This window comes from Nyctereutes procyonoides, unplaced genomic scaffold, assembly GCF_905146905.1.
Source record: "Nyctereutes procyonoides isolate TBG_1078 unplaced genomic scaffold, NYPRO_anot_genome, whole genome shotgun sequence".
Taxonomy (NCBI): domain Eukaryota; kingdom Metazoa; phylum Chordata; class Mammalia; order Carnivora; family Canidae; genus Nyctereutes; species Nyctereutes procyonoides.
The window spans coordinates 66,446,403-66,457,249 of record NW_026575146.1 but is presented as its reverse complement, the minus strand read 5'-3'; positions in this window follow the sequence as shown (position 1 = coordinate 66,457,249).

Below are 10,847 nucleotides of genomic sequence, written 5' to 3'. Positions count from 1 at the left end.
GTTCCCAAATCTATCTAGATGATGAAGCTTTATTGGAGCCTAAGTACCCGCCGACCTACGTTGCGACGTATCTGGCGTCAGCATTTATTGCGAGGCGTTGAAGCCTAGAACGTAGAACGCGGTTAACGAAATCTCTGCCTGGCAACCGGCATTCAACCCACTCCTGAAGAGCCTGGACAGGGAGGATGAAAAGGCTCCGCACTCGCTGAGTCACCAACCCCAGCCTCCAGCTCTAGCTGAATCTGGAATCCCCAAATCCAGTGACAGCGCTTTGGGACTCTGTTGGAAACCTTCCCGGCTGAGTTTGAGGTGTCCCTCAGCTCGAGCTTCCCTGGCTCCCCACCTTTTCCTCCTTGTTCCTGATCCATCTTGCCTGTAGATTTGTCTACCGTGGTTTCGACGGCTCAGTTGGGGTTACAGCACGGTAGTCAGGCAATTAGGGGCCAGATTTCAGACAGCCTTAGGGTCACTGTGATGGCTCTGATTCTGAGTGAAATGGGGAGCCATCCCACGGTTCAGAGCAGAGCACTAATGAGCTCTGGCCTCACCAAAAGATCACTTTGGTTTATGTGTAAAAAATGAGCTAAAAAGGCGAGGGACGGATCCCTGTGTGGCGCAGCGGTTTGGCGCCTGCCTTTGGCCCAGGGCGCGATCCTGGAGACCCGGGATCGAATCCCACGTCGGGCTGCCAGTGCATGGAGCCTGCTTCTCCCTCTGCCTGTGTCTCTGCCTCTCTCTCTCTCTCGTGTGCCTATCATAAATAAATAAAAATTAAAAAATAAAATAAAATAAATTTAAAAAAAACATAAAAAGGCGAGGGAGGGAGCAGAATGGCCCTTAAAACCAATTTAGTAATCAAAGTGGGAAATGATAGCTTAGATCAGACTGGTGGTAATCAGCGTCCAGTTTGGGACGTTAGTATTTTTTTTTTTAAGATTTTTAAATTTAATCATGAGAGACACAGAGAAAGAGACATAGGCAGAAGGAGAAGCCGGGGAGCCTGATGTGGGACTCCATCACAGGTCCCCGGGATCATGACTTGAGCCAAAAGTAGATGCTCAACCCTTAGCCACCTAGGCATCCCAGATGTTAGTATTTTAAAGGTAGAGGCAACAGAAGGTTCAAGGTTTTGTTTCATGGGCTGCAGTCCGGCCTGTAATACCCAAAGCAAGGCAGAGCTGTTCACCAAGGGCCTTGTTGGGTAGGGAATGGGTTACAGGTATGTGAGAATACTGCTTCCTCTGACTCAAGCCCTCTCCCACTCCATTTACCTTAGTGTGCTGTGTGACATTCTGTTCTGTCCATGCTATAAGGAGGCAAAGACTGGGCTGCACAGCCATCTTGGATGCATGCCCCTACCATGGGGGTCTGAGCTATTTCTGAGCTGCCACAGGTTTCTGAATGGGAAGAGATGAGGGCAGTAGGAGAATCTAGGTTCTCCTAGGAGCATGCCTTTACTCAGAGATGCCTAAAGAATGGTCACCCCATGCCATCTGAAGGTCTCCAGCTGTTTCCATTTTCTCACAGCCAGATGTTGAGAATGAAAGGTAAAGGGAGTCCAGGGCACATTCCTTGGAACAAATAAGACCTTTAATCTGAGTCATAGGGTCACCAATAGTAAAATAACTAGTACAGGGACGCCTGGGTGGCTCAGTGGTTGGGTGCCTGCCTTCGGCTCAGTTCATAATCCTGGGATGTGGGATTGAGTCCCACAACGGGCTCCCTGTGAGGAGCCTGCTTCTTCTGCCTGTGTCTCTGCCTCTCTCTCAGTCTGTGTCTCTCGTGAATAAATAAATCTTAAAAAAAAATAGTACAAATACGTTGGATTTGAAGTTATCTATATACTCAAATACTAGTATTAACTCATTTACACCAACTAGGAGCCCAGTCATTAAAGATCAATATTCTGTGGGATCCTGGGTCCTCTACATGGAAGTCAACATGCCTGTCCACTGTCGGTGGCCACAGAAGCTTCCCCTTCTACAGTGCTCTTCCTTGCTGCCTTTGCCACCAGCTCAGCATTCAGCCTGATTTTTTTTTTGTCCCAGAGATTTAATTTTAGAGGTCTGCTCATTTTTCTTTTAAGAAAAATATGTAAAGGGATGCCTGGGTGGCTCAGCAGTTGGGTGCCTGCCTTTGGTTCAGGTCGTGATCCCGGGATCCGGGATCGAGTCCCACATCAGGCTCCCTGCGAGGAGCCTGCTTCTCCCTCTGCCTGGGTCTCTGCCTCTCTCTCTGTGTCTCTCATGAATAAATAAATAAGATCTTTAAAAAGAAAAAAAATGGGGATCCCTGGGTGGCGCAGCGGTTTAGCGCCTGCCTTTGGCCCAGGGCGCGATCCTGGAGACCCGGGATCGGATCCCACGTCGGGCTCCCGGTGCATGGAGCCTGCTTCTCCCTCTGCCTATGTCTCTGCCTATCTCTCTCTCTCTCTGTGTGTGTGTGTGTGCCTGTGTCTCTGCCTCTCTCTCTCTCCATGACTATCATAAATAAATAAATAAATAATTTTAAAAAATTATAAAAAAAAGAAAAAAAAGTAAAACATAATAGAGTTGTAAGGAATTTAGTGAAGCCCCGTGAAAGCATTCCAAAGCTCCAGGGGAAAGAAAGAACATTATCAATGTGGCTGAAACCCCTGTGTTCCTCCCTTCAACAGAAACGGCCTTTCAGAGACAGCCACTATACTGAATGAGATGTGGAATCCTCTGTTTCTATAGGTGTATCCCAGATCAATACACAACATTTACTTCGCATGTTTTGCAGTCATATAAATGTATCAATATAAGATTTTATCTGCAATTTGCATTATTTTGCTGCATATATTTGTCATTGCAAGGTTTATCATTTTTAAAAAAGATTTATTTGACAGAGAGCACAAGCAGGCAGAGCAGCAGACAGAGGCAGAGGGAGAAGCAGGCTCCCCACTGATCAGGGAGCATACTGCAGAGCTTGATCCAGGACCTTGGGATCATGACCTGAGCCAAAGGGAGACAGTTAGATCTAGGTGCCCCTAGATTTACTGATAATGTGAAGCTTTATATCATTTATTTTCACTCTGTCTAGTTTCTTGCTAAATGAGTATACCACAACTTGTTTATCCCATCTACTTTTGTTGGCCACTTAGTTCTTTCAGCAAATATTCATTAAAGAACCTACTATGCAGGGCGGGTGTCTGGGTGGCTCAGTACGTTAAGCATCTGAGTCTTGATTTCAGCTCAGGTCATGATCTCTTAGGCCTGTGAGACTGAGCCCCATATCAGGCTCCAGGCTTAGCAGGGAGTCTGCTTGAGATTCTGTCTTTCTCTCCCACCACTCACTCATGTTCTCTGTCTCTTATAAGTAAATCTTTAAAAAAAATAAAGAACCTACCATGCATGGAATGGGGAAGAAAGTAGTGAATAAAAATCACAAAATCACTGCCCTCATGGAGCTCACATTCTAGAGGAGAATGCAAATAGAAAAATAAGTAAAATATCTAATACATCAGATGGGGATAATAGCTAAAGGCCAAGTAAAATATCTAATGCATCAGATGGGGATAACAGCTAAAGGCCAAATAGGGAGAAGAGGCAAAGAATGCTGGAGGAAGTGGCTGTGATTTTAAGTTGGAGCCTCAAGGAAAGCCCACTAAGAAAGTAACATGCAAAGCAAAGACAGAAGAGGCAGGGAGAAGGCCAGCTGTGCAGGTATCTGGGGGAAGAGCATTGTAAGCAAAAGGCTTCCAGTCACTATAGATGATGTTGCTATGAACTTTCACATAGGTCTTATGGACAGACACAGGGTGGCTCTGGGGTTAGCCCTCAGCGGTACTGACAGGCCATAGCTCATGAATACTCATGTCCAAAACTGTTATGTCTCCTTGTTTCCAAAAGGATTGCACCTTTTCTTTTTTTTAAAGATTTTATTTATTCATGAGAGAGAGAAAGAGAGAGGCAGAGACACAGGCAGAGGGAGAGGCAAGCTCCATGCAGGGAGCCTGACGTGGAACTCGATCCCAGGACTCGATCCTGGGACCCTAGGATCATGCCCTGGGCCAAATGCAGGTGCTAAACTGCTGAGCCACCCAGGGATCCCCAGGATTGCACTTTTTCATATGCCCCTCAGTAACAGGAGTCCCACTTGCTCCACATCCTCAGCAATGCTTGGCAGTGTCAGCTTTTTTATTTTAAATTTTTTGCCAAATTCATGAGTAGAAAATGGTATTTCATTGTGAAATGTTTGCCTCTTTTTTGTGAGATTCAGCATTTTTTCAGTGTTGCTATTTATGTGTTCTCTTTTTTTAATTTTTATTTATTTATGATAGAGAGAGAGAGAGAGAGAGAGAGAGAGAGAGAGAGAGAGAGAGGCAGAGAGAGAAGCAGGCTCCATGCACCGGGAGCCCGATGTGGGATTCGATCCCGGGTCTCCAGGATCGCGCCCTGGGCCAAAGGCAGGCGCCAAACCGCTGCGCCACCCAGGGATCCCTATGTGTTCTCTTCTTGAATTAACTTCTCACTTCATGCATTTTTCTCCCAGGTTGTATTTTTCTTATTGGTTTGTAGAAGTTCTTTACATAAATTTTAACATTAATCTTTTATTAGGAATAGGGCAGCCCGGGTGGCTCAGTGGTTTAGCGCCGCCTGCAGCCCGGGGCCTGATCCTGGAGACCCGGGATGGAGTCCCACATGGGGCTCCCTGCATGGAGCCTGCTTCTCCCTCTGCCTGTGTCTCTGCCTCTCTCTCTGTCTTTCATGAATAAATAAATAAAATATTTTAAAAATATATTTTATTAGGAATATATCCTAAGTTGTGGTTTACCTTTACTTTGGTGTTTTTTGAAGCAAAGGATTTTTTTTTTAATTGTCTTTTCTGGGGTCCTTGGATGGTTCAGTCTGTTGAGCATCTGGCTCTTGATTTCCAATCAGGTGGTGATTTTAGGGTTCTGAGATCCAGCCCCATGTCGGGCTCCACACACAGTGGGGAGTTGTCTTGAGATTTTCCCTCTCCTTCTGCCACACAGCCCACTCATGCTCATGCGCACTCTAATGAATTAAATTTTTTAATAAAATATCTTTTTCAATCTAGATTCCTTTTATTCCATTCTCTTGCCAATTGCCTTGGCCAGAACCCTCATTACAATGTTGACTAGAAGTGGTGAGATCAGATAGCTTACCTTGTTCTAATCTTAGGGGTTAAACATTCAGTGTTTTACCTCTCAGTATGATATCATCTGTGGATGAAGCTGTCCTTTGCTAGGCTGAGGACATTGCCTTCTATTCTAAGTTTGGGGAGAATTGTTTATTTATTTTTAAGATTTTATTTATTTATTCATGAGAGACTCAGAGAGAGAGAGGCAGAGAGAGAAGCAGGATCCATGCAGAGAGCCCAATGTGGGACTCGATTCCGGGTCTCCAGGATCATGTCCTGGGCTGAAGGCAGCACTAAACCACTAAGCCCCCTGGGCTGCTCTGTTTGTTTGTTTGTTTTTAATTTTTTTTTATTTATGATAGTCACAGAGAGAGAGAGAGAGTGAGGCAGAGAGAGAAGCAGGCTCCATGCACTGGCAGCCCGACGTGGGATTCGATCCTAGGTCTCCAGGATCGCGCCCTGGGCCAAAGGCAGGCGCCAAACCGCTGCGCCACCCAGGGATCCCCTGTTTGTTTGTTTTTAAATCAGGAATGATTGTTGGATTTTGTCAATTTTTTCTGCATGTACTGAGATAACAATATACTTTTTTTTTTTAGCTTGTTAATGCAGTGAAGTACATTTATTGATTTTGGTTAAACCAACCCTGCATTTTTTAGATTAACTCCACTTACTCATGACTTTTAAAATTTCTATTATTTTATTATTATATTATTGGATTCAGTTTGCTAAAATTTTGTTTATAAAATATAAACTTATGCCCATAAAAACAAAACACATTGATAAGTATGTTCATAGCACCTTTATTCATAGTAACCAAAAACTGGGAACATCAATCTCAGAATGGAATAAATTGTGCTATATTCATACAATGGAATAAATACTACCCAGCAACAGAAAAGAACAGTAAAGATCCATGTAATGACAGAGATAAGTCTCAAATTTTTTTGCTTAGGGAATGTGGCAGTCACAAAAATGCAAGGAATATATGACTATAATCTCACCAGAGTAAATTCTAGTATTGGCAAAAATAATCCATGCTGATAGAAATCGCTGTTTGCTTTGGGGTTTATAGGAAAGAAATGTCTGGTAACTGACAAGAAAGAACTTTCTGAGGTAATGGAAATGTTCTGTTTCTTAATATGTGTTCACCAAAAATGATTCAATGGTGTACCTAGGAGAAGAGTGTTTCACTGTTCTGGGGTACTCAGCAAAATTCTAGGCTAAGGGGATTTTTTTTTCTTACATATTTTGCTTATTTTAGAGACAGAGAGCATGGGTGGGGGGAGGGGCAGAGGGAGACGAAGAGAATCACAAGAAGACTCTGCACCAAGCATGGAGCCCGATGTGGGGCTCGACCCCACGACCCCAAGATCATGATCTGAGCTGAAATCAAGAGTCGCTCAACTGACTGACCCACCCAGGCGCCCCTAGGCTAAGGGGATTCTCAAGAAAAGCAATTAGCAGAAAATTACTCTTAGGGTTTTTCTAGCCCCAAACCTGGGTCTCTGTCCCACCAGCCCACTGTCATCAAAGGCTCTGATGCACTCCTCATTTGTGGAGGGGCTCCATCAATGCCCAGCTGCTTTGATGCCCATCTACACCCAGTCCAAGTATTTGTCCCCAGCATGGTACTGGGCTCACCTGTAAAAGGTTTACCTCCCTTTAGAATTCATCAAATTTTCCTTGTTTCCACCTCTCTTCAATAGCTTACCACAGAAGAATATGAAGGTAGATATCGATGAACATCACATATAGGGATTAAGGATCAATAGCTTACTGGAATGGAAATTTTATTCAGCGTTGGTTAAGTTACATTATAGATTTTGAAGTTTCTTTAAAGGCTTTACTTTTTCCTTGCTTGCTTGGGTTTGAATTCACATTTGCTGCATCCTGGTTTTGTCAGTTGTGTTTATATCCTGAACATCTGTAGATGGAGACATTTTTACTTCTCACAAATGAGGGACACATCAACCCATCATACTCACATCTCTGGCTTGGAAAGACACTCTTGGTCCACCAGAGTCCCCAGATGAGGCATTTGCCTTCTGGCACAGCTACAAAGGCCCATACTGTTGGCTTTGAAGAAGCAAGTGTGCTTCCTTGTGGACACTTTTTTTTAAGCTTTTAATCTCTCTGTATTTCTCATATACATACATGGTTCCTCTATCTTAGGTCAACTTCCCTAACAGCACTGATTGTATCTCTCTGGCTACACACACATGAATGATCTGTGTTCTATTTCCTACCTAGTAACATGGGATAATGAAAATCTTGGATTTCATGATTTTAATATTATTCCTGGATGAAAGTAATGTTCTTTTATTTTTTATTTTTTTAAGATTTTATTTATTCATGAGAAACAAAGAGAGAGGCAGAGACATAGGCAGAGGGAGAAGCAGGCTTCATGTAGGGAGCCTGGTGTGGGACCTGATCCCAGGACTCCAGGATCACGCCCTTGGCCGAAGGCAAGCACTAAACCACTGAGCCACCAAGGCGTCCCAGTAATGTTGTTTTAAATTCCAGTTACATTTACTTTAAACAAAGTAAAACCACTTAGGAAAAGGCAAAAAGTAAATATTGCCACCACCCACAGATAACAAATTATTAATATGTGGATGACATTTTTCCAGAGATCCCTTGGGAAAGATTTATAATTTCACAGAGTTGGGATCATCCATGTTGTTATGAAGCTAATTTTGTCTCCCAATAATATGCCATTTAATTTTTGCACCATAATGATGTAAACTTTCTGGTATTGGGGAGCATTTAGTATTTTGCTGTTATAAACCATGCTATAACAAAGGTTCTGCCCATATTTTTATAGCTGGGCAGTTATTTCCATGGATAAACTGCAAAGGTGAGATTGCTGAATCAACTCCTGAACATACTTTACATTTGGACATTTCCAACCTAACTAACCTACAAAGAGAGTACACACATGTAACCATTTGTGTGTGCTGAATAATAGAATCAATTTCCTAATACTTTTTTAGTTTTCAGGGTTTTTTTTTTAAAGTAAACTCTACCGTCAACATGGGGCTTGAACTTGTGATCCCAAAATCAAGAGTCCCATGCTCTACTGACTGAGCCAGGCTGACACCCCCATTTCATACTAATTTTTAAAGATTTTATGTATTTATTAGAGAGAGAGAACACAAGCAGGGGGGGGGCAGAGGGAGAGAGAATCTCAAGTAGACTCTGCACTGAGCATGGAGCACAACATGGGACTTGATCTCACAACCCTGAGATCATGACCTGAACCAAAATCAAGAATCAGACACTTAACCATTTGAGCTATCCAAGCACCCCTTGTACTATTTTTTCTTATATCCAACAAGGATTTAAAAATACATCTTTTTAAATCGCTGTCAATCTTTACCTGCCAATTAGCCTCTCCAGACTGTACTTTCTGCATCTATAAAATGGAAATAATAGAAGAACTTGCCTCACCAGGATCTTTGTATTAAATGAGGTAATGGAGACTACATGCTTGGGATACTGCCTACCTCATAACAGCTGTTCAAATATTTATATCATTTTATTTGCATTTCTTTGATGACTGATGAACTCATGTACTTTTTAAATGTATTTATTATTCATTTGTACTCCTTTTGTGAATTTACTGTTAATACATAAGGACTAGTGAGCAACCCTGCCTTGATACTTCCTGAATGGAGATGGCTCTACATCTGGGGTTGGCAAGGCTTTTCTAGTAAATATTTTGCCTTTTCAGGCTATGCAATCTCTTTTACAACTATTCAACTCCACCTTAGTGTGTTAAGGCAGCCATAGACAACATAGAAATAAGTGGGTGTGGCTACGTTCCAATAAGACTATTTACAGAAATATATGGGCCAGATTTGGCCTGTGGGCCATAGTTTGTCAACCTCAGTGCTGGTATCACCATTTAAGCCCTATTTCACATGATAAAAGTATTTTTTTTCCTGTTACTAGGGTTCTTTCCTGAATCTTTAAATACCAAAAATTTTTTAATATTTTATTAATTCATGAGAGACAAAGAGAGACAGAGACATAGGCAGAGGGAGAATCAGGTCGTCTGGGAGCATGACCTGAGCCAAAGGCAGACGCTCAACTGCTGAGCCACTCAGGCACCCTAAATATCAACTTTTATGAACTTTTCTCATTAATCATGGAGATGTTGTCCATTTCTCCATTGCTTGATTAAAATGAGGTACTATGGTTATTTCCTAATACTCAGTACTTTGATTCCTGGAGTGAATGTTCCTAAATTCAAATGTACTAGCTGTACTATCTTTACTAGCAGGATCTGATCTAGAAATTTTGCATTAATAGTCCCGAGAGATATTGGCCTATAATTGTTCTTTCTTTGAATCTTGACAAACTAGTATCACAAGAGAGGTAAATATTCAGCTTTCTACATGTTCTGGAACAGCAGTGTATCAGTGCAGAGCCAGTCACAGGACTCAAACTCACAACCTTGAGATCACAACCCAAGCCAAAACCAAGAGTTGGATGCTTTAGCAAACTGTGCCACCTAGGCACCCCTCTCTTCTTTGTCTTTTTATTTACTGTAAAATTGTAGCAGTTTTTTTTAAAAAGACTTATGTATTTGAGAGAGAGAGTGCATGAGCAGACGGAGGAGTAAAGGGAGAGGGAAAATCCTGTGGGACCCAACACAGTGCTCGATTTCATGACCCAGAGATCCTGATCTGAGCGGAAACCAAGAGTTGGATACTCAACCCACAAAACCACCCAGGCGCCCCATAAAATTGTAGCAGTTTTGACCATAAAAAAAAAGCCACACAATATCCTAAGACTTATTGATTTGCTATGTCCATTTGTTTTTATCTAAGCCTTTGTCCAAATGTACATATAGGGCAACATAGTCACAACAGTACAGCACATTTCACTACAGCTGACCTCTGAACAATGTGGGGCTTGGGAGTGATAACGCCCTACACAGCTGGAAATCTGCATATAGCTCAGACTCCAAAAAAACTTTACTAATAACCTCCTGTTGACTGGAAATCTTACTGATAATATAAACAATCAGTTGATTAACATGTATTTTGTATGTCATATATATTATATACTGTATTTTTACAATAAAGGAAGATAGAAAAAAGGAAATCATAAGGAAGAAAAACACAATTACAATACTGTACACTAGAGATGCCTGGGTGGCTCAGTGGTTGGGCATTTGCCTTTGGCTCGGGGCATGATCCCCAGGGTCCAGAATCGAGTGCCACATCGAGCTCCTTGTGCAGAGCCTGCTTCTCCCTCTGCCTGTGTCTGTCTCTCTTTCTGTGTCTTTCATGAATAAATAAAATCATTTTTTAAATATTGTACTTTATTTATTGAAAAAATCCACATAATAAGTGGACTTGCACAGTTCAAAACTGTTGTTCAAGAGTCAACTGCATTACAGGCATTTTCCATGTTTCTACACAGTGTTCATAATTATAGTTCATAATGAATTCCTGAAGCAGCCCAATTTTCTAGCATTGGGGGAACAAAAAAGCAAATAATGCTACTCTGGCTCTTTGGAATAGTAGAGGAGTCATTCAGTTAAATATCATCCGCCTATTTTGACTTCTGAGTAACAGTCCATCCCACACTGGGTAATCACATTAATTAGTACTAGTGAAGAGAGTTTTGTGTTTTTTTGTTTTTTGTTTTTGTTGTGTGTGTGTGTGTGTGTATGTGTGTGTGTGTGTGTGTGTGTGTGTGTGTGTGTG